Consider the following 22,606-nt stretch of genomic DNA (forward strand, 5'->3'; position numbering starts at 1 on the left):
AAAAGGCTGGGCACAGTGGCTCATGCCTGTAATCCCAGCACTTTGGGAGGCCGAGTCGGGCGGATCACGAGGTCAGGAGATCGAGACCATCCTGGCCAACGTGGTAAAACCCCGTCTCTACTTAAAAAAAATTAGCCGGGTGTGGTGGCGTGCACCTGTAGTCCCAGCTACTCGGGAGGCTGAGGCAGGGGAATTGCTTGAACCGGAGAGGCAGACATTGCAGTGAGATCATGCCACTGCACTCCAGCCTGTTGACAGAGCGAGACTTGGTCTCATAATAATAATAAATAAAAATACAAAAATTAGCCGGGTGTGGTGGTACAAGCCTATAGTCACAGCTACTCAGGAGGCTGAGGTGGGAGGATCACTTGAGCCGAGGAGTTCAAGGTTGCAGTGAGCTGAGATTGCATCACTGCACTCCAGCCTGGGTGACAGAGTGAGACCCTGCCTCAAAAAACAAAAACAAGAAACACCCAAAAAACAAAAAGCATAAAGCCAATAGATTAAATATGTGTTAAGGATTGACTGTATGCCATGCCTTTAAGAAAAATAAAGTTGGCCAGGCGCAGTGGCTCATGCCTGTAATCCTAGCACTTTGGGAGGCTGAGGCAGGCAGATCACTTGAGGTCAGGAGTTCGAAACCAGCCTGGCCAACATGGTGAAACGCTGTCTCTACTAAAAATACAAAAATTAGCTGGGTATGGTGGTGGGCGCCTATAATCCCAGCTACTCGGTAGGCTGAGGCAGGAGAATTGCTTGAACAGGGGAAGCGGAGGTTGTAGTGAGCCGAGATTGCGCCACTGCAGTCCAGCCTGGGCGATAGAGTAAGACTCCATCTCAAAGAAAAAAAAAGAAAAGAAGAAAGCCAGAGGAATTGGTTGGTGGCAGGGAGGGACTGTTTTAGCTACAGAATCAAGACAGGCCTCACAGAAGAGGTGACATTTCAGTAAGACCAGCAGGAATAAGAGAATGATGTTTGCTGACATCTGAGGGGAGGGTGTTCCAGGCAGAGGGCACAGTCCGTGCAAAGGCCCTGAGGCAGGACCGCACCTGGCATGTTGGAGGAACTGCGAGGAGGCCCATGTGGCTGGAGCAGAGTGAGGAGGGGGAGGAGGGGAGGGGAGGGCAGGGAGAGGACAGGGCAGGTTGTGCAGGCCCTTGTGGGGCACCAGGAGGACTTGGGCGTTTCCTCTGAGGGAGGTGGGAGCCATGGAGGGCTATGGGCAAAGGAGGAACCAGCCCTGACCGACGTGCTCACAGGCAACCCCTGGCTGTTGCAGAAAGGACAGACTGTGGGGGATGAGTGCAGACACTAGGGGACCAGGGCAGAGGAGACGGCACAGATCCAGGCCAGGGATGCTGGGGGTGGACCAGGCAGGGGCGGAGGAGGGATTAGGATTTTGCAGAAGGGTTGGCTGGCTTCTCCAAGTGGTTGGCTGCAGGGCAGGGTTGAGATGAGTCCAGAACGACTCTCAGGCCTCTGTCCTGAACATCGGTAAAGACGGAGATGAGCTGAGGTGGCGAAGATGGTGAGAGAGGCAGGCATGGAAACGCCCCCATTAGCAGGACACCTGCGGAGGTTCCCAGGAAGTGGTGGGCTGGTTCTCCCTGGAGACATGGAGTTGGCAGCTCCTGACTTAGCCCACGGGGGGTTTTCAGGTGCTACAAGCAAGCCAGTGGCCCTGGGCAAGGCACATCCTTTCCTCAGCCTCAGTTTCCCCATCTGAGATAAGTAACTGGCACAACAAAACGAGTTAATATGCATCAAGCACTTAGAGAGTGGCCTGCATAGACAGGGCCCTGGGAGGGGCTGTGGGCTACACACTTGGGGCTGGATGGGGCTAGAGGTTAGGACAGGAGGGGAGGTCTAATTTGCAGACCAGGGGGCTGAAGCCCAGAGAGGTTAAGGCACTTGCCCAAGGCCATACAGCATGTGGCACAGGCTCAACCCCACTAAGGGGCCTGCACACTCTGCTCACCACCAGAGCCAGCCAAACCCCCCTCCTTTCTTCTCTCTCCACCCCCAGAGCTGCCAGCTCCAGTTTAAATGGTTTCCAGGCTCCCCTTAGTTCCCACTTGGCACTCACCTCCCACCTCCACACGCTCTGAGCCCGGTGCCAGGCAGGTTGCAGGGCCAGGGGGTCTTGGTGAGCATCCTCCACTTCTACACCCAGGGTTCCTTTTGCCTCCCTGCCCCGTACCCCACCCGTGCTCCTGCTAATGAAGGGAGAGGAACGGGAGGGAGCGAGCAAAATTATATACACATGAACATACAAAAATTAGTTTAGGATCCGGGCCAAGAACCACTTGCGCTTGGCCAGGCATTGTGGGTAATTCATTGCTGATTACCATAAAAGCCATAGCCCGGCTGACAGGCGGCTTTGGGGCTTTTGTTTAAGATTCTGATGAATATATAATCTCTCTCCCCTCCTGGAGCCCACAGTTCCCCTACCCCCAAGGCTGCCAGGTCCTTGCCCACCCTGCTCTCTTCCCCCACTGCTGAACGTGAGTCTGCAGGTTCCCCGAGGTGCTGGCGGCCACCTCTGCCCCATGGAGTCTGCCCCTGTGACTGTGTCGGTGAAGCTTGGCTTGGCACTCGATGCTTACCACCAGCCACAACTAGCCCAGGCCTTGCACTGTGGCTGCTGCCCTGGGCCTGATTCCCTCTCTTCCGTGTGGATGTACTGGGCTTCAGCTGTTTGCTTGGCCCCATGCTGGGACTGGGGACACTATAGTGACTGATGCAGATAGAATCCTTGCCCTTAAGGAGTCTGGGGGAACGATGGATGATTAGACGGGCATTTATCCATAGTTAAAGAGTTCCCATCTCCTGCCTAGGAGATGCAAATTAAAACAAGATATCATTTCTCGCCCATCCATTTAGCAAAACTGTTTCAAGTGTGGTATTATCCAGGGTGGCAGCGTCGAGGGGAACCAGGCCCTCCGGGCGTGGCTGGCAGGAGATGAAATCGGTATCTCTGTGACACTGTGTCTTTTATTTTTAATATGTTGTTCTGGCCAGATAATGCATACACCTGGGATACAATTGAGGATGCAGAGAAAAATGCATGGTGGAGAATCTCCGGATCCCCTCCCCTCTCTCCTTCCCCAGTAGCAGTCTCTTCCCAGAACAGGATCAGTAGAGTTTTTCCATAAAGGGCCACCTTGTAAATCTTTACAGCTTTGCCGGCCGGACGATCTCTGTCTACTACTCAGCCTCGCCATTGGAGCATGAAAACAGCCATAGACAAATACATAAACTGGTGGGCGTGGCTATGTGCCAATAAAGCTTTATTTATAAAAACAAACGGTGGGCCGGATTTGGCCCCCAGTGTGGCGATGATAAAAATGGTCTCCGTCTACGCACCATGGTACAGTCGCCCTGAGCCGAATGTGGCTATTGGGCGTTTGAAATGTGTCCAGTGCAACCGAGGAACTGAATTTTAAATTTTATTCCATTTTATTCCATTTAAATTTAAACAGCCACATACGGCTCGTGGCTACCGTTTTGAAGAGCGCAGTTTATCTAGAAATCTGTGAACATTTAGTAGGCGGCTGGATTTATATTCCTTTGTTTAACCAAATGGCAGCATCTTTTACATGCTGTTCTGTACCTTGTTTTTTTTTCCCCACTTAAAAATATAGTATCTTAAAAGTAATTTTATAATTGTATATCTGGTATTCTCATTCCTTTTCACAGCTGTGATACTGATCTCATAACACTAAGAGATACTAATCTCTTCGATCATTATTTGACCCCTTGTACTGTTATTTTTATTTATTTATTTATTTATTCATTCATTCATTCATTTATATTTTTGAGATGGAGTTTCGCTTTTGTTGCCCAGGCTAGAGTGCAGTGGCATGATCTCAGCTCACTATAGCCTCCGCCTCCTGAGTTCAAGCAATTCTGCCCCAGCATCCCGAGTTGCTGGGATTATAGGTGCCGGCCACCACACCTGGCTAATTTTTTTGTATTTTTAGTAGCGACAGAGTTTCGCCATGTTGGCCAGGCTGGTCTTGAACTCTTGACCTCAGGTGATCTTCCTGCCTCAGCCTCCCAAAGTGCTGGGATTGCAGGGGTGAGCCACTGTGCCTGGCCCCCCTTGTACTGTTCTTTATTTAACCAATCTCCTATCGATAGACATTTAGGTTGCTTCAAATCTTTTGCCATGAGGACTTTCTCCACGTGTCATTTCATGGGAAAGTGTCTACGGGTAGATTTCTAGAGGTGGTGTTATCAGGCCTAAAGGGAATGTATAAACTTAACTTCGGAAGATAATAGCCAATTGTCTCCTTGGGGACTGTCAGGACCTACTCATTTCCGACTGTGTAGGAGGGGAACCTGCTTGTTTAGAACAAGCTGTAACCCGACCTTCCACCCCAGCTGCCCTTCTCTGGACACCAGTGAGAGACAAAAATGCTTCCCCAGGGGGACCTGGGAGATGTCAGCATGGAGATTCACCATGGCATTGGGTGAGGTTGGGAAAAAATGGAGGCAACCGAAGTGTCCACAGGGAATTAGGTGATACACACCCAAGGCACAGCCTTGTCATGGAAGATCATACCACAGGCAAGAAGAGACCTGGGCTGCATGTGCTCAGTAGTTACAAGTCATGTGAGGAACAGCCATGATTCAAACAGAATATCATTTTCACATACAAAAAAAAATCACCCTGGGCCAGGCGTGGTAGCTCGTGTGTAATCCCGGCGCTTTTGGAGGCCAAGGCCAGCATATCACTTGAGGTCAGGAGTTCGAGACCAGCCTGGCCAACATGGTGAAACCCCATCTCTACTAAAAATACAAAAATTAGCTCGGCGTGGTGGTGCATGCCTGTAATCCCAGCTACTCGGGAGGCTGAGGCAGGAGAACCACTGGAACCCGGGAGGCGGAGGTTACAGTGAGCTGAGATTGTGCCACTGTACTCCAGCCTAGGTGACAGAGTGAGACTCTGTCTCAAAAAAAAAAAAAAAAAAATCACCCTGTATTCTAGAGTTGCCTTTGATCGATAACTACATGAGAAAAAGACACAAAGATAGATACTAATGGCAGAGGTTGCTTCTAGGGGAGCATCAGAGGGACTTCCTCCCTTCCTCAAGTATTTGTACCTACTGTGTTGCTGGTTCTCTCTGTTCCAGGCATGAGAAATTTGCCCTTTTTTTTTTTTTTTTTTTTTTTGAAACGGAGTCTTGCTCTGTCACCCAGGCTGGAGTGCAGTGGCGCAATCTCGGCTCACTGCAACCTCCACCTCCCGGGTTCATGCCATTCTCTTGCCTCAGCCTCCTGAGCAGCTGGGACCACAGGTGCCCGCCACCACGCCCGGCTAATTGGAATTTGCCTTTAAAAAAATAGATATATATTTCTTAGAGACGGGGTCTCACTCTGTTACCCAGGCTGGAGTGCAGTGGCAGGATCATCACTCACTGCAGCCTCCAACTCCTGGGCTCAAGCTGTCCTACCACTTCAGCCTTCCAAAGTGCCGGGATTAGAGGCATGAGCCACCGTGTCCAGCTTCTAGGCACAAGGATTTTTTTGTGTGTGTGTGAGGTAGGGTCTCATTCTTTGTCACCCAGGCTGGAGTGCAGTGGCACTATTATAGCTCACTGCAGCCTCGACCTCCAAGGCTCAAGTCCTCCTCCTGTTTCAGCCTCCTGAGTAGCTACAACCACAGGCATGCCTCACCCCGCCTGGCTCATTTTTATATTTTTTTGTAGAGACAGGGTCTCGCTGTGTTGCCCAAGTTGGTCTTCAACTCCTGGCCTCAAGTGGTCCTCCTTCCTCAGCCTCCCAAAGTGCAGGGATCACAGGCATGAGCCACCATGCTCGGCAAATAATAGCAGTTTTGAGGAGATTTAGTAAGTGTGCCTGGATGGTGGGAAAAGCCTGGAATAACAGCTCGTGTGCTCACTGAGCCCCTGCTGTATGCCCAGCTCAGTTCTGAGTGCTTTGCCCCTGCTAAGTGCTTGATAGGGGTTTTTATGTCTTGGGGAGATGGGGTTGGGTGTAGATCCTAACACCTGTTCAGAGAGACCACCTTCTCCTACCCAGGACCTGAGAGCTTGGGGAGCCACCTAGAGAGGTCGTGCCCCCACCTGAGCTCTGGGGGGCAGTGGGAAGTTCTGCCACCCCCCCCCAGCAGCCCCCCTTGTCCCTCAGTTGCCTCTCCTTTGGGATGGGACCTGGCCCAGGGTCCCCACCCTCTCCTTTTCTGTTTTGTTCAGGGCTACCTAGGTTTCCTCTTCCACGCCTCTCTTGCCTCCAGACCTTGGCATATGCTGTTCCTTCTACCTGGGACACCCTTCCCGCTCCCCAACCTCCCTGCCCCAGCCCAGTGCGATTTCTCCCATCCTTCTTATCTTAGATATCACCTCTTCCTGGAAGCCTTGCGGCATCCCCCGTTACAGCCCTGATCTCTTTTTGTTTTTTGTTTTTAGAGACGGAGTCTCCCCCTATCACCCAGACTGGAGAGCAGTGGCATGATCGCAGCTCACTGCAACCTCCACCTCCCGGGTTCAAGTGATCTTCCTGCCTCAGCTTCCCAAGTAGCTGGGATTACAGGCACATGCCACCACGCCTGGCTATTTTCATTTTTTTATTTTTTATTTTTTTAGTAGAGATGGGGGTTTCACCATGTTGGCCAGGCTGGTCTCAAACTCCTGACCTTGTGACCTGCCTGCCTCGGCCTCCCAATGTGTTGGGATTACAGGCGTGAGCCACCACGCCTGGCCAAGACCTGGCCTTTAACTTTCAGGGCCCCCGTCTGCCTCCCACAGTCATGTTGTGTCCTTAGTGCTCAGCCCAGGGCCTGGTATACAGTAGGTGTCTTATAAATGCTGGAGGGGTGCTGAGAGATGAATCGTTACCGGGGTGTGACAGTTTTTCATTCTTCAAATGCTGACATGGCATGGAGGGCCGTGGCCCTCCGCGCTTCTGTTTATTTTATTGTTATTAATATTTTTGAGTCTCGCTCTGTCACCCAGGCTGGAGTGCAGTGGTATGATCTTGGCTCACAGCAACCTCCGTCTCCCAGGTTCAAGCGATTCTCCTGTCTCAGCCTCCCGAGTAGCTGGGATTACAGGTGCGTGCCACCACACCTGGCTAATTTTTTGTATTTTTAATAGAGATAGAGTTTCACCATGTTGGCCAGGTTAGTCTTGAACTACTGACCTCAGGTGATCCACCTGCCTTGGTCTCCCAAAGTGCTAGGATTACAGGCGTGAGCCACTGCGGTCCTCACTCCTGTTACCCCACAAATCCCGCCCCTGCTCACTCACTCTGCCCCCTCTCTGCACCAGCCCCCCTCTCTTTTTCCAGAACTCAGTGTGTTCATTCCTGCCTCGGGGCCTTTGCACATGCTGTGCCCTCTGCCCCTGTCTTTCCATGGCTGTCCCCGTCTGTCGCTGTCTCCCCAGAACAGAAGTCCTGAGAGATTATCTGCCTTGATCTGTACTGTGTCCCCAGCACTCAAGACAGCTCTAGCACACAGTAGGTGCTGGAGTTTCAGCTGTGACCAAAACCAGATTCCACCCTTGTGCAGGGGGGCCAGGAGGAATTAGGAGCTACACCAAGCCCTGCCTTGGGGACCTGCCTGGTTTGTGCCCTGGTTTCCTTGATCTTTACAGACTTCGAACCCACAAAAATCAGCCCTGGGCACCCAAGAGCCCATTTTCCCTGGTGCTTAGGTGGGGAAACTGAGTCCCAGAGAGTGGTGAGGGCTGGTTCAGGTCACACAGCTCCCTCGGGAAGAGAACCTGGGCTTCCTGCCTCCCGTGAGCCATGGTGTTTTTGTTTTGTTTTGTTTTTGTTTTTGTTTTTGTTTTGGGACGGAGTCTTGCCCTGTCGCCCAGGCTGGAGTGCAGTGGCGCAATCTCGGCTCACTGCAAGCTCCACTTCCCGGGTTCACGCCATTCTCCTGCCTCAGCCTCCCAAGTAGCTGGGACTACAGGCGCCCGCCACCACACCGGCTAATGTTTTTGTATTTTTTAGTAGAGACGGGGTTTCACCGTGTTAGCCAGGATGGTCTCAATCTGCTGACCTTGTGATCCGCCTGCCTCAGCCTCCCAAAGTGCTGGGATTACAGGCGTGAGCCACTGCGCCCGGCCAAGCCATGGTTTTTTTTTTTTTTTTTTTTTTTTTTTTTTTTTTGAGACCAAGTCTTGCTCTGTTGCCCAGGCTGGAGTGCGGTGGCACAGTCTCGGCTCACTGCAAGCTCCGCCTCCTGGGTTCACGCCATTCTCCTGCCTCAGCCTCCCAAGTAGCTGGGAGTATAGGCGCCCGCCATCACGCCCAGCTAATTTTTTTTATTTTTATTTATTTATTTATTTTTTATTTTTAGTAGAGACAGGGTTTCACCATGTTAGCCAGGATGGTCTCGATCTCCTGACCTCGTGGTCCGCCCGCCTCGGCCTCCCAAAGTGCTGGGATTACAGGCGTGAGCCACCACGCCCGGCCGAGCCATGGTTTTTGAAGTCAGGAACGTACCCCTTGGCATGGGGCTGTTTGGGGGTGGCCTCTGGAGGAGGCATCCCGCAGCCCAGAGCTGCATACACCAGCTATGTCTCCCTTTCAGTTCCTAACACGTCAGAGAAGAAAGCTCAGGGAGATTCAGGGTGATCTCAGACACTAACACCTGCCAATCTCTTTGTAACAAAATCCCATCCGGCTGCTGGTGTTCGCAACAGTATCCAGTGGCCATGAGATAACTGGGTACTATTTTCATTGTAACAATGTTTCTGGTGACTTTGAAGGCAGGGCAGAATCTTCTGGGTCTTCCTTAGAGATAGGCGATACTATTAAATTAGTTTCTCAAGTAAATTGGTTTAAGGAAAAGACGAGAGACAGTCGCATGAAAGTTGTTGTTTCTAGAGAGGGCCTCCCTCTGTCACCCAAGCTGGTATTTAGTGGCGGGATCTTAGCTCACCTGCAACCTCAAACTCCTGGTCACAAGCAATCCTCCTGCCTCAGCCTCCCAAGTAGTTGGGAGTACAGACACGTACTGCCATGCCCGGCTAATTTTTTATTTTTTTTAGAGACAGGGGTCTCTCTTTGTTGCCCAGGTTGGTCTTAAGTTCTGGCTCAAGCGATCCTCCTGCCTTGGCCTCCCAAGGCTGGCCGTGCCCAGCCTACATGAGTGATTAAATCGGGGGCCGAGTGTGGTGGCTCACACCTGTAATCCTAGCACTTTGGGGGCCAAGGCAAGGCAGATCATTTGAGGTCAGGAGTTCAAGACCAGCCTTGCCCACATGGCGAAACCCATCTCTACTAAAAATACAGAAATTAGCCAGGTGTGGTGGCGTGTACCTGTAACCCCAGCTACTCAGGAGGCTGAAGTGGGAGAATTGCTTGAACCCAGGAAGCGGAGGTTGCAGTGAGCCGAGATTGCCCCACTACACTCCAGCCTGAGCGACAGAGTGAGACTCCATCCATCCATCCATCCATCCATCCATCCATCAATCAATCAATGGGGGGTATTGGGACATGGCAGAGTCATGAGCAAGGAGGGGAGGATTGCGAGGAGGCCGTGATTACCCTCCCTGGGGACTGGTGGGTGCAGAGCGGGAGGATGTGCTTGAACAAGAGACCCGCAGGCATCTTGCAGAGAGAATGTGGCCAGATCCATTAAATTCATTTGCGGCCAGGCGCGGAGGCTCATGCATGTAGTCCCGGCACTTTGGGAGACTGAGGCGGGTGGATCACCTGAGGTCAGCAGTTCAAGACCAGCCTGACCAATATGGTGAAACCCTGTCTCTACTAAAAATACAAAAAATAGCCGAGCGTGGTGGTGGGCACCTGTAATCCCAGCTAATCAGGAGGCTGAGGCAGGAGAATTGATTGAACCTGGGAGGCGGAGGGTGCAATGAGCCGAGATCACACCCCTGTACTCCACCCTGGGTGACAGAGCGAGACTCCGTCTCAAAAAAAAAAAAAAAAAAATTAAAAAAAACAGCAACAACTTTAATACACTCGACGCTGGCTCAAGGTGTGAGACGGTGGGCCTGGCAGGGGCCCAGGCTGGCAATGGGGCCTGGCAGGGGGACCAGCCATTCTGTCCCTCCCCCGTCGCCTACTTTTGGCGGAGTCAGCATGTTGGCACTGCAGAGCTGACTCCGGCTGTGGCCTGGAAGCCTTTTCCAAGTTTCTGCCCTTGGGGCTGGAGCAAGAGCTCCCAGAGGATGCTTTGCTGGCCAGCCAGGGAGATCCAGGTTCAAAGCCCAGCGGTGTGGCTTTTGCTTTCTGGCTTTCCATGTCCCCATATTGGAAATGTGGAGTTTGGATACCCTAACGTGGCTGCCCAGGGAGTGAGAGTGGCTGGGGGACTGTGGCTGCAGATGGCACCTGCTGACCTCTGTGCTATTGGCTAGTACCTCCGGCCTCTGCAAGGCCTCTGAGCCATTGATGTCTTCACTCTTTCATATCTGTATTTTTTATGGAAATTTTTTTGTTATATATATTTTACCACCTTTTCTTTCCTTTTTTTTTTTTGAGATGGAGTCTTGCTCTATCACCCAGGCTGGAGTGCAGTGGCACAATTTCAGCTCACTGCAACCTCTGCCTCTTGGGCTCAAGCAGTCCTGCCTCAGCCTCCCAAGTAGCTGGGATTACAGGCATGCACCACCATGCCCGGCTAATTTTGGTATTTTTTGTTGAGATGGGGTCTCAATGTGTTGCCCAGGCTGGTCTCAAAAACCCAGGCTCAAGTCATCTGTCCACCTCGGCCTCCCAAAGTGTTGGGATTACAGGTGTAAGCCACCACACCCACCCCACTTCTTCACTTAGAAAGCATTTATTGAGCACATACTGTGTACTCGACCCTGGCGGTGACCAAGACTGACCTGGCCCCATTCTCCCTGGCAGAGCTGGCCACAGAACTTTCTGCAGTGATGGAAGTGTGCTATGTGGGTTTCAATACTCCGACCATGAGCCACACTGGAAATGTGGCCGCTGTGACTTGAGGAGCAGAATTTTAAATTTTGTTTAATTTTTCTTTTTCTTTCTTTCTATTTTTTTTTTTTTTTTTTGAGATGGAATCTTGCTCTGTTGCCCAGGCTGTAGTGCTGTGGCATGATCTCAGGTCACTGCAGTGTCCACTTCCTGGGTTCTAGCGATTCTCGTGCCTCAGCCTCCCACGTAGCTAAGGCTACTGGTGTGCACCACCACACCCAGCTAATTTTTGTGTTTTTAGTAGAGATGGGGTTTTGTCATGTTGTCCAGGCTGGTCTCAAACTCCTGGCATCAAGCAATCCACCCACTTTGGCCTCCCAAAGTGCTGGGATTACAAGCGGGAGCCATGGCACCCGGCCTATTTAATTTTTCTTCATTTAAGTTTAATGAGTCACATGTGGCTCATGGCCCTTTCTCTTTCTTTTTATTTTATTTTATTTTACTTTATTTTATTTTATTTTATTTTATTTTATTTTATTTTATTTTAAGGCAGAGTTTCGCTCTTGTCGCCCAGGCTGGAGTGCAATGGCGTGATCTCAGCTCACTGCAACCTCCGCCTCCCAGGTTCAAGCGATTCTCCTGCCTCAGCCTCCTGAGTAGCTGGGATTACAGGTGCACACCACCATGCCTGGCTATTTTTTGTATTTTTGGTCGAGATGGGGTTTCACCGTGTTGGCCAGGCTGGTCTCAAACTCCTGACCTCAGATGATCCACCCATCTTGGCCTCCCAAAGTGCTAGGATTACAGGCGTGAGCCACCACACCCAGCTGCTAGTGATTCTTGTATTTGATAACTCAGACCCAGACAGTAAGTAAAGACAGAGAATTTCAGGTGACAGTAACATAATGGGTGATGGGTGCTGCTTGAGCCAGATGGTCAGCCAGGGCATTTCTCAGGAGGTGATCCTTGAGGGAGATTGGAAGGGTGAGAAGAAAAGTGAGAAGAAAATGTAGAGGAACAGTGTTCCAGGCAGAGGCATAGCCTGAGGCAGGACCACACTTGGGGTGCTGGAGGAACAGCGAGGAGGCCCATGTAGCTGGAGCAGAGTGAGGGGGAGAGAGGGAGGAATGGAGGGCAGGGAGGAGATGGGGCAGGTCATGCAGGGCCTTGTGGGCCACCAGGAGGACTTGGGCTTTGATCCTGAGGGAGGTGGGAGCCATGGAGGGCTGTGGGCAGAGGAGGGACGGGACCTGACTCGGGTGCTCACCGGCACCATGTAGTGGGTGCTGTGGGGAGGACAGACTGGAGGGGGAGGCTGGGAGGCTGGAGATCAGGGCAGAGGTAACTGTGCTGGTCCAAGCAGGCAATAATCGGGCTGGATGGGTTGGGAAGGGAATATGGAGAAAGATGGACAAAGTGAGTAGAAATTTAGGAGAGAAACTTGAGAGTATTTCCAGACCAAGAGCATATGGGGTGAGGGAGAAAAAGCAGTGAGGGCCAGCTTCCAGGTTCTAGCCTGAGCCCTTGGAAGGACGGAGGTGCCATCAGCAGAGTTGAGGAGAACGTGGGAGGAATGGCTTTGCTGGATCCAGCCACGCCTGAAGGTGTCTCAGATTTTCCAGGAAGGGGAAGGTAGCCGGGCCTGTGGGGGTGGGCAGGTGAAAAAGGCAGACATGGAGCTGGGGCGTGCCTGTGGTGGGCATTGTGCCCGCTGCGGTGCGGCTGGCGGGTAGACCCGGCACCAGGGCTGTGATGTGAACATGGGTGAGGCGGGCTCCTGGCTCGTTGGTACCCGCCCATGCCCCGGGTCACGAATGCTGTGCTAGGTAGGAGGCGGGAGCCTTGGGCATGGGCAAGACCAGGGCAGGGAAACTGAGAGGAAGCTGCCCAACCAGTTTCTCTCTGGCTCTCGCAGCCAAGAGTACAGAGTTTGTACCTAAATGAAATGTCCGGGGGTTTTGGTGCCAAATATGAAGGAGGTGGGACAGACAGGCTGGGGGAGGGAGTCCTGCCCCGGTCAAGGGTATGGTTTTATCTGAGGGACCCCCATCAGGGAAGGTTTAAAAGGCTTGAGAACATCCCAGTGCAGTCACCCCTGCTTTGGAAGTTACTTTAGGAGACGAAGGGACACAGCTGTGTCTAAGGATGTCCCTCACAGTGTTGTTTATAAGGGACGTAATGGGATAAACAAGTGGGAATTGATTAAATTCTGCGAGCTGGACACTGGAACATGTTCTCCTAATGGTGATCCCCATCGAACGAAGGAAAAGCACCCATTCGTATGCATAGAAGAAAGACTGGAAGGAGGCCGGGCGCGGTGGCTCACGCCTCTAATCCCAACACTTTGGGAGGCCGAGGCGGGCAGATCATGAGGTCAAGAGTTCGAGACCAGTCTGGCCAACATAGTGAAACCCTGTCTCTACTAAAAATACACAAAAAAATTAGCCGGGCATGGTGGTGTGTGCCTGTAATCCCAGCTACTCAGGAGGCTAAGGCAGGAGAATCATGTGAACCTGGGAGGCGGAGGTTGCAGTGAGCCGAGATCGTGCCACTGCACTCCAGCCTGGGCGACGGAACGAGACTCTGTCTCAAAAAAAAAAAAAAAAAAAAAAAAAGAACAGAAAGACTGACAGGAAATGGTTAGCCTCAGGGCCATCGTATTTGCCGTTCCTCCTGCCTGCAACTCTGTTGTCATAGGTGTTTGTATGTCTGATTTGCTGTCTTCCTCCAGGTCTAAATGCAATTATCACCACTTCTAAGAGGCTGCTCCCCCAGGGACCCCCCAATTTTTGCAGCCTTGCAGTGTGGTTTATTTATTTATTTTTGGCATCTCTTAGCACTGCCTGGTCTTATGTTATTGACACTTTGTTTTTCTGTGGGTGTCCATCCCCCCTGCAACTTGTCTGTGCCCCCCCCCCACAAGGGCAGGAGTGCTGGTTCCATCATGCTTACCACTGTGTCCTCAGCACAGCACACAGTAGGTGCTCAGTTCATGTACAGGGAAAGAATGAATGAGAACGGCCGAATGAAACGGTTTCTCTCTAGGCGAGGGATGGATTGTGGGTAACTTTTATTTTCTTCTTTATGCTGATTTTACCTAATTTTCTGCTGCACGCGCCTATTTTATAATTAGAAGAAAAGTTATTTTGAAAAAAATTACCCCCCAACGTCCCAGCTGTGGGAGCTGACGTGATCCAGCCCCGTGTTCCTCCCCAAGGGCAGCCGCCTCCTGGGTGTATACAGAGGACATATCAATGGAACGTTTTTGGAGGGGCTCCGGGGGTCAGCCCTCAAGGGCACGGGGTGGGGGTGGGGGGCAATCAGGGAGGGCTTCCTGGAGGTGGCCACCCTTAACCTTTAGGGTGCTCAGGCCAGAAACCCAGAAGTCATCCTTGAGTCCCCTCTTTTCTGTACATCCCCGAGCGAGCCGTTTAGAAAATTCTATTGGGTCTGCCTAGAATGTGCCCTTCTCCCCCATCCTCTACCCAGTCCAGCCCCATCATTGCCCACCTTGACCCCAGCCTAGTCACCCCCCCAGTCTGCCCTACCCACGGCAGCTGAGGATGTCTGTGAGTACCTGAGTCAAGGCCCATCCTTCCTCTACCCACAGCCCTCCATGGCTCCCACCTTCGTCAGGGTCAAAGCCCGATTCCTCCCGGAGGCCTCTGAGGCCGTGAGTGTCTTGTCCCCATTTCCTCCCTCCCCGCCCCTCCTCTTTGTCTCCCCTTCGTCACTCTGCTCCAGCAACACTGGCCTCCTCGCCATTCCTCCAACACACCAGGTGCAGTGCTGCCCCGGGGCCTTTGCATGGGCTGAGCTCTCTGCCTCGAATCCTCTTTCACTTTCTCTCACCTTCGTCTGATCTTTGTTTGTATGTCACCTCCCCTCTCTCCTATCCTGTATTTATTTTATTTTACATTTTTTTAGAGATAGAGTCGTGCTCTGTCGCCCAGGCTGGACTGCGGTGGCACCATCATAGCTCACTGCAGCCTCAACTTCCTGGCCTCAAATGGTGCTCCCGCCCTCAGCCTCCCAAGTAGCTGGGAACACGGTCGTGCACCACCAGGCCCAGCTAATTTTTTAAAGTATTTGTAGAGAAGATGGGCTATATTGCCCAGGCTGGTCTCAAACTCCTGGCCTCAGGCAATCCTCCCACCTCATCCTACAACCCCCAACCCAGTCATCCTCAGAGCCCTTACCACCATCTGACCCACAGTGGATTTTCTTTCTTTTATTTCTCGTGTGTCACCCTCATTAGAGCATCCGCACCCTGAGGGCAGGGATCTTTGTCAGTCTTGGTCACTGTGTGTCTAGAATTGTGCCTGGCATAGGTGCTTGGAAATGTTTGTTTAGAAAAGGGTAGGCTGGGCTTAACCTTATTACGGACTCATGTCTGTGATCCCAGCACTTTGGGAGGCTGAGGCAGGAGGATCACTTGAGTCTAGGAGTTCGAGACCAGTCTGGGCAACATGGGGAGATCCCATGTCTACAAAAAAATCCAAAAATTAGCCAGACGTGGTGGCGTGTGCCTGTAGTCCAAGCTACTCAGGAGGCTGAGGTGGGAGGATCACTTGAGCCCAGGAGGTTGAGCCCAGGAGGTTGAGGCTAGAGTGAGCCATGATGGTGCCACTGCACTCCAGCCTGAGCAACAGAGCGAGACCCTGTCTTGAAAAAAGGGTAGGTGAAGATGCCTGCTTTATGACAAGGGCACACACGGTGTGGCCTTTGGGGGAGAATAAGGTTGGAGGAGCTCTCCTGGGTGAGGCTGGGCCTGATTGTGCAAATGTTTGCTGAGAACCTCCTTTGTACTGTGGACCTGTGCTAGGTGCCGGGGACGCTAGGTGACCGAGACAAACCCTGCTCTGCCTCGCGAGGTCACAGTCTGGTGGGAGAGGCAGACCCCGGACTAGGCGCATTTAGGGCTCTGTGCTGATGGGGCCACCCAGCCAAGGGGGAGGGCACCTGGCCCACCTCCCCCAGCGCCTCGGGGTCGGCTATGTCCCCTGCCAACTGTGGTCACCACTGTGGAATAGGGGCAAGAGTCTGTCTCCACAGAGACATGGACAAGAGGCCCAGAGAGGGCAGGACTGGCTGGGAAGGGGCTGACAAGCGCTTGTCTGCCATCCCCTGAGTCCTGGGCAGCCCAGAGCCTGGCCTGTCTGTTGCAGGTCATACAGCCCCGAGCCTCCTGACAGTATGGATTCATTGAGCACCTGTTCAGTGCTTGGCTTATGTGGCAGATGGGGAAACTGTCAGCCCGAGAGGTACGGGTCCTTTCTCGACACACAGGGCATCCCTGGATTCAAACTCGAGTCTGTATGAGCCCCGTGCCTTGCCGCAGATACAAGCAAGGTGCCTACTCTGCTCCTGAGGGCCCGCTGTGTGCCCAGCCGAGTTGGGGAGGTCCCGCTGGTTGCTCCTATGCCTACATTGACACAGGGCACCTCCTGTGTGCCTCCGGTGGTGCTGGGGCACCGGGCAGCCTCCCCCATGAAGCAGCTGTGTACCTCGTCGAGGGTGGGGCTGTGTGGGATGGGGGACGTCACGGCATCCTGTGTTTAGCACCTACTGTGTGCTCTGTGTCAAAGGGGCAGGCAGGGAGCCTGTGTGCAGACACAGACCACCTACTGTGTGCATGGTGCTTTGTGGACTAGGCCACCTAGTGTTGGAGATGGGGCAGGGGGATTCCATGCTCCATTTTGCAGAGGGGGGAAACTGAGGCATGGTAAGGGAAAGGGGCAGTGTGGGATCCCCCAGTGAGGGAGGCATTTATTGGATGTTTGAAGGAGATGGGAGCCACCCACTGAGGTAGCAGTGGGAGGGCATGGACGGGAGCCGTGGGAGTGGAGTTGTATCTGCTGGGCTCTCACAGCCGCCTGTGTGTCTCCCATCAAAGCCCACGTCCTTTGCCCCGCTGAGTAATGGCTTCTAGAGAGTCGGGCGTCTGTCTCCAGGATGGCCCTGTCCCTAGATAAACCCAAGGGGCTTGAAACTATTCGTGACATATCCTCAGTTCTGGGGGCCCCAGGCCTCCAGCAGCGCTGTGGTGAGGGCTCCGCCTCTGGACCCAAACCCTGGTTCCAATCCCTGCTCTTCCCGGCTGTGGGCAGCCGTTTCTCTCTCTTTCTCGGCTCTGTTCTTTGCAGAATGGGGGTGATGGTGGGGCCTGCCTCCTAGAGCCGTGGCCGGTGGCCTGAGGAAGCACAGCTGATGACAGCTGAGCGCCCAGGACATCCCGTTGGCGTTGGCGTTCGGGCTTCGTCCTCAGCGCGAATGCTGGAAAGAGAGCGTTTTCTCCAGGGATGGGAGCAGACGCGGGAGCCCTTGGGTCTCCATCCCGGCCCCTGCCCCGTCCCCAGACCGCCGGGTCCCGCTGGGCTTCTGCATTCCGGGCCTCTCCGGTGGAGTTTTCAAACCCGCACCCCGGGCGCAGCGCGGGCTCGGATTGGCCGCCCGGACAGGTCTGCCCCTCCCTCTCCCTCTCCCTCCTCCTCTCCCTCTGCTCCGGTGTCACGGGCCTGGCACGGCGGCCCCATCTGTTTCCAATCTGGCCTTGTGCTCTCCGCCCCTTCCTCAGGCTTGTGGCGAGGGTGGGGGCCTCTGCCACGGTGTCCCCCCATTCATTCCCCTGGACCCCCAGCGGGAGGGAAGCCTCTGCGCCCGCGCCTCTCCCCCACTCTCTGGTCTAGGAGGGGGAAGAGGGGACGCCCCCCCCCCCAGCCCACTGGGCCTCCGGTCCAACCCAGACCGGGAGGGGAACTCTGCCCCTTCTCCGACCTCCTGTATTTGGGTGTGTTTGGGGAGCCCTCCGCCGCCCTGTCCGGCATCCAGCCTCCTCATCCGTTGCCATGGCCACGATCAGAGCTGGGGAAGCGGGGAGCAGGGTAGAGGCTCCCCGTGAGACCAGTCTTCGGGAGGGAGGGGTCTTGGGTCGTGCCCTCCCTGGGGCGCCCCTTCGCCCAATGTTTCATGGACCCCTGCGGAGGCTCTCCGCGCCTCCAGATGGGGCTCCCCTCTGGTACCCCCGCCCCACTTCCGGCCGGGGCCCCGCCCTGCCCCCCCAATCCCCTTCCTCGGGGCCCGTCCCCTGCGGCCACGCCCACTGCAACCCCGCCCCCTACAGCCCCGCCCCTTTCCCCGCCCCCAGGCCGAGCTCCCCAGGCCGAGGCCTCTCCCGAGTCTTCGCTGCGCGCCGCGCTCCGGGCGGACCGAGGGACGCGGGGACCGGCTTCGGCGGGCCCTGTGGAGGCCTCGCGGGGCCCGGGCCCGATCTCGGAGCCCCGGGGTGAGTGCGCCCGGGATCCCCTTTCCACCCCAAGGTCCGGGCCGCGCCGGGCTTTGTCCCTCTCCTCGCGCCCCCTCCAGGCTCCGAGGCCGGGGGACACGGGGGTCCCCACAGCCCAGCGCGGGCCTGACCGGGCCGGCCGCCCTCCAGGGCCAGCTTGGGCCTGCTGCTGCCTGGCACCCCCCCATTCAGGCCCGTCGCTTGCACTTTGGAAAACTCCAGACCGTTATGCTCCGCAGGGTCCCCTCCCCCGCCTGGCCCCCAGCCCGACCTCCTGCCCCCACCCCCTCTCCTCCCCCACCCCCCGGGGGCGGAGCCAGGCGGCAGGGCAGCCTTCGCTGCCAGGCCGGGGGAGCTCTGATTGGGGACTTCGCGGAAGGCGGAGGAGGCAACAGGACCGCAGAGGGGGCAGGTAGCTGTGGGGGGTGCATGGCAGGAATCCCTGCTCTTAGCCACCCCCGAAAATCGCAGGAAGTTTACCTCCATCCATTTGTTTCCGCTCCTCTCGGGCCTGTGGACCCCACGTTGCCTTCTGTGCTTTGTTGGGAGTCTTTAAGAAACTGGGGGGCTTGGCCTCAGGGAGGGGCCTGTGGTGTTGTCTTCTGGGACGGTCAGGGCAGCTCGTACCTTTCCTTTACCCATTCCCGTCCCTGGGCTCTAAGCCGTTCCAGGACCCGAGTCCTGAGCTGACGGACTTTGGTGACCATCCCCAAGGGGTTTCCTGCAGACCCCAGGCTGGCCTCAGCTGTCTGCTCCTTTCAGAGCCTCACCCCCACCTTTTAAGTCTCGGCCAGACCCCCTAGGGTGGATGTGAGGCTGGTCCCCATCTCGGCCTCCACTGCCTGGGGTGGTCGCTGTCTATGGTGTCAGTTTCCACCTCTGAAACCCAGGTGACCCCAGGGATGATGTGGATAAAGTGCCAGGTGGAGCTGGGTATGCAGCAGGCATCCAGTGCATGCAGGGGCTTTGCCACATTCCTGGGGTGGGAAGAGGGCTTCCGTCCAGGGGGTTGACAGACCCACAGTGGGAGCACAGCTGTGATGGGGTAGCCCAGAATGGGTCTTGATCTAGCCTGGGGCATCCAGGAGGGCTTCCTGGAGGAGGTGACAGCTCAGCTGAGACCTGAGGACAAGTGTGAGGGCTGAGATTTGATGGGGATGTGGAAGGGTGTGCTGGGTGGAAGGAACAGTGTGTGTAAATATCTCTATGGGAGCCAGGGGCCACAAGTGGGGGGATCAAGGTGGCAAGGGGAGCCTGGCATGGGGGGTTGTGGCGTGATGGGGTCAGCAGAGGCCGGGCTGGCAGCTCTGGAGGCTGAGGTAGCAGTCTGAGTTTTAATACATGTTGATGGGAGTCTTGGAGGATTTTAGAGCAGAGGAGGAACGGGGCTCAGCTTGGAGTGGAGGCATCTCTTGGCTGCAGCTTACAGGATGAACTGACCATGGGCCAGGTGGGGGACCTGCATGGGAAGAGGCTCAGAGGCCTGAGGCAGTGTATTCTGAGAACTGCAGGACCTTTCGGGAAGAGGGGGTAGGGAAGAGGATGGATACAGTCACATCAAGAAGGGCCCAGAACACCGAGCACAGGAGCTGGGAGCACAGGAGCTGGGAGCCCCCGTGGGTGTGTTAGCAGAAGCAGGGGTGCCCCCAGATCTTGGCATCTCAAGTTGTTCCATGAAGCCACCATGGGGGACACACTGACGGGATGATTTTGGCAGCTTGGGCGCCCGGAGGACATGGACCCTGGGCTCAATTGAGAGCCGGGCTCTGGCCTCAAATCCTAACCCAGCCCAGCCCCCTCCTCCATGCAGGACCCTTGGTGAGCCTCGGTTTCCTAATCCGTTAAACAGCAGGAAACACAGAGAACATTTAATGGGGCTCAGCACCCCGGGGCCACCTAGTGGACTTTAATGATTTCCCTCTCCAGGGCTGGGCCTGGTTCCCTGTCTGCGCCACCCAGCCACTCCTGGCCACCAGGACCCCTGGGGACACTGCCCTGAGCCTTCATGTCGTCCCAATACAAATCAGTAGTCAATTAAAGCCTAAAGCCAGGTCCCCGGTCTTCAGTTCTGGGAAGGGCCAGCCCCACCCAGCCCCTCCCTGAGCCCGTTTCCTGATAGGGAGATAATGGCGCCCTGGGAGGGACAGTGGCTTGGCCAGAGCTGACTTGAGCCCACCGGTGTCCACAGAGCCTGGGCTTGCTGCCCAGGGGGGCCCTCGCTGCCTGCCCCTGCTTGAGTGGTTGTGGGAGTGACCCAGGTGTCTGGGGAGGCTGGAGGCCAGGGTCCAGTCCTGGAAATGACATTCCAGGTGGTGGCCGGGAGAGATGTGGGTGGGGGGTGGATGTGAAGGTGGAGAGGTTGTGCAGGGTCAGGGGTCTTTTCCCGAGTCCCACTGCTGGCATAATCAGCCTCAGCTTCTCCTGCCCTGGGGCCATGGGATGGCCCCTGAGGGTTAGGATTAGGCCCCCAGACTCCCGCCCCAGGACAGGACAGGGTAGACTCTACAGCCGGAGCCGGGGCTGGGAGAGGTACCGGGAGCCTCCTCCGGCCCGAGGAGCCCCCGCCTTGTGCGGGTGACACAGCCTGTTTGCTGCCTGGCTTGGGTCATAATCACCCCTTTATGCTTCCTGGACCGCGTGGGCACACAAAGCCGGCTCCCAGATCGTGTGACCCATGCCCTGGCGCCTGGTTGGAATGAGTGCCCACTCGCCCCCCATTAGCACCGCCGGGGAGCCCCCAGAGGCGGCCAGCGGGCTCTACCAGGCCCAGAGAGAGTTGTCCAGGGGTCCCGCAGTGGCCAGAGAAAGACACAGTCACAAGATTAAACATGGGCTCTAGACCCGAGTCCCACCCCAGCTGGGGGCCTTGGCCGAGTCCCTGTTCTTCTGTGAGCCTCAGTTTCCTCATCTGTAAAAGGCAAGCGCCTGCCTCCCACCAGCTGCCGCGAGCTAGTGGGTGGGCAGTCCAGCCCCCGAGAGCCAGGTGGGGCGGGCAGAGACCCTCCCTGAGCCCCATGTGGGTTCAAGGTCCAGCAGTCACTCCCTCCCCTTCTCCCTAGCCCTGGCGCAGCCTTGCTGGCCACCATGGGCTGCCATGCTTTTCCTAACAGCTGTGTCATTCCTGGGAGCTTGCAGATTACTCCACCTGACTTAGTTTCCCTTTCTTGGCAGTGGCAAGGCTGGTGGCCCAGGCTGCCTTTTGCAAGAGGGCATGGTGGAGGGTTGGCCTGGCACCAACCTGGCTGTGTCCCTCCCTGCCCAGGGCCACATAGGGCTCCTGGCTGCCCTGTGGGTCTAGTCTGTGTGCACCTCTCTGTCCTCATCTCTCCCCTTCTGCCTCCCAGGACCTCTTGGTGCTGCCCCCTTGCCCTTCCTCATGCTGTTCCTACTGCAGAGACACCCTTGCCCCCAATTCCCATTCACCTTTTGGTCCTCAGCCAGTATTAAATCCAGGAATGGCCCATGCAAAGGCCTGGGGGCAGGACTGGACTGCAGTTGGGGTGTTGGAGAAACAGCGAGGAGGCCCATGCGGCTGGAGCAGAGGGAGGAGGGGGAGGGGGGAGGGAGGGAGGGAGGAGGGGAGGGGAGGAGGAGGAGGGAGGAGGGAGGAGGGAGGAGGGGAGGAGGGGAGGGAGGGGGAGGAGGGGAGGGGAGGGCAGGGAGGGGACAGGGCAGGCCTTGCAGGACCTGGTGGGCCTCAGGAAGGACTTGGGCTTTGACCCCGAGGCAGGTGGGCACCATAGAGGGCTGTGGGCAGAGGAAGGACGGGCCCTGGCGCAAGTGCTCATAGATGCTTTCTGGTTTCTGTGGGTGGAACAGATCAAGGGACGAGGGCGGGAGCTGGGAGACCAGGGTGGAGGTGACAACGTCCGTCCAGTTCGGTGACAATGCGGCTGGAAGAAGTGCAGGCAGAAGAATGAGTAAGAAGTGGGCAGGTTGGGGACAGATTCTGAAGGCAGAGCTGATGGGACCTAAGGATCTTCTCTCCCAAATCCTCGCAGAGGACCCCACGCCTGGGGTTTTCGTGGAAGCAGGAGTTGGTGGGAGGATCATGGTGTGCAGGGTCCTCTCCCCATCATGGGAGGTTCCCCTAGGGAGGATTGGCACCTGAGGGACCCTGGAATGTTTTGTCTTTTGCAGTGGTAGTGTCTGAACCCCACTTCCTGGGCCCCTCCCACCACCCTATTCCTGACACATCATCCCTGCCGCAAATGCCCCTGTTGCTGTAGCCCCTCGTCCCTGCCCCTGACAGCCTGGAGTGGCGGATCTGGGGGGAGTCCATGGCCAGGCCCTGCCTGCCTGCGCCTGGCTCAGCCCCATCCCGCACAGACATCAGGGAGGTGTGGGCCCAACATGGCTTCTGCCGTGGGAGCCAGGGTGTAATTAGGGCTGCCCGGTTTAGAAGGCGGCCGCCCTGAGGTCCTCATGGGATGTGGGAG

The 22,606-nt window shown here is 55.6% G+C and overlaps 1 protein-coding gene across 11 annotated transcripts in view; it reads left to right on the forward strand.

Annotated features, from left to right (window-relative positions):
- The window catches only part of PTPRS (protein tyrosine phosphatase receptor type S), a 132,472-nt gene that overhangs the window by 30,191 nt on the left and 79,675 nt on the right, over positions 1 to 22,606 (forward strand). Inside the window, exon 1 of one of the 11 annotated variants that reach the window (XM_030796967.1) lies at positions 18,056 to 18,167. The exons of the other annotated variants lie outside the window; for them this stretch is intronic. The gene's annotated coding sequence lies outside the window, so the exon portion shown is untranslated. Of the gene's footprint in view, positions 1 to 18,055; positions 18,168 to 22,606 lie in introns of those variants that run through there. 11 annotated transcript variants of the gene reach the window in all.

The sequence above is a fragment of the Nomascus leucogenys genome, chromosome 17 (genome assembly GCF_006542625.1).
Source record: "Nomascus leucogenys isolate Asia chromosome 17, Asia_NLE_v1, whole genome shotgun sequence".
NCBI lineage: Eukaryota > Metazoa > Chordata > Mammalia > Primates > Hylobatidae > Nomascus > Nomascus leucogenys.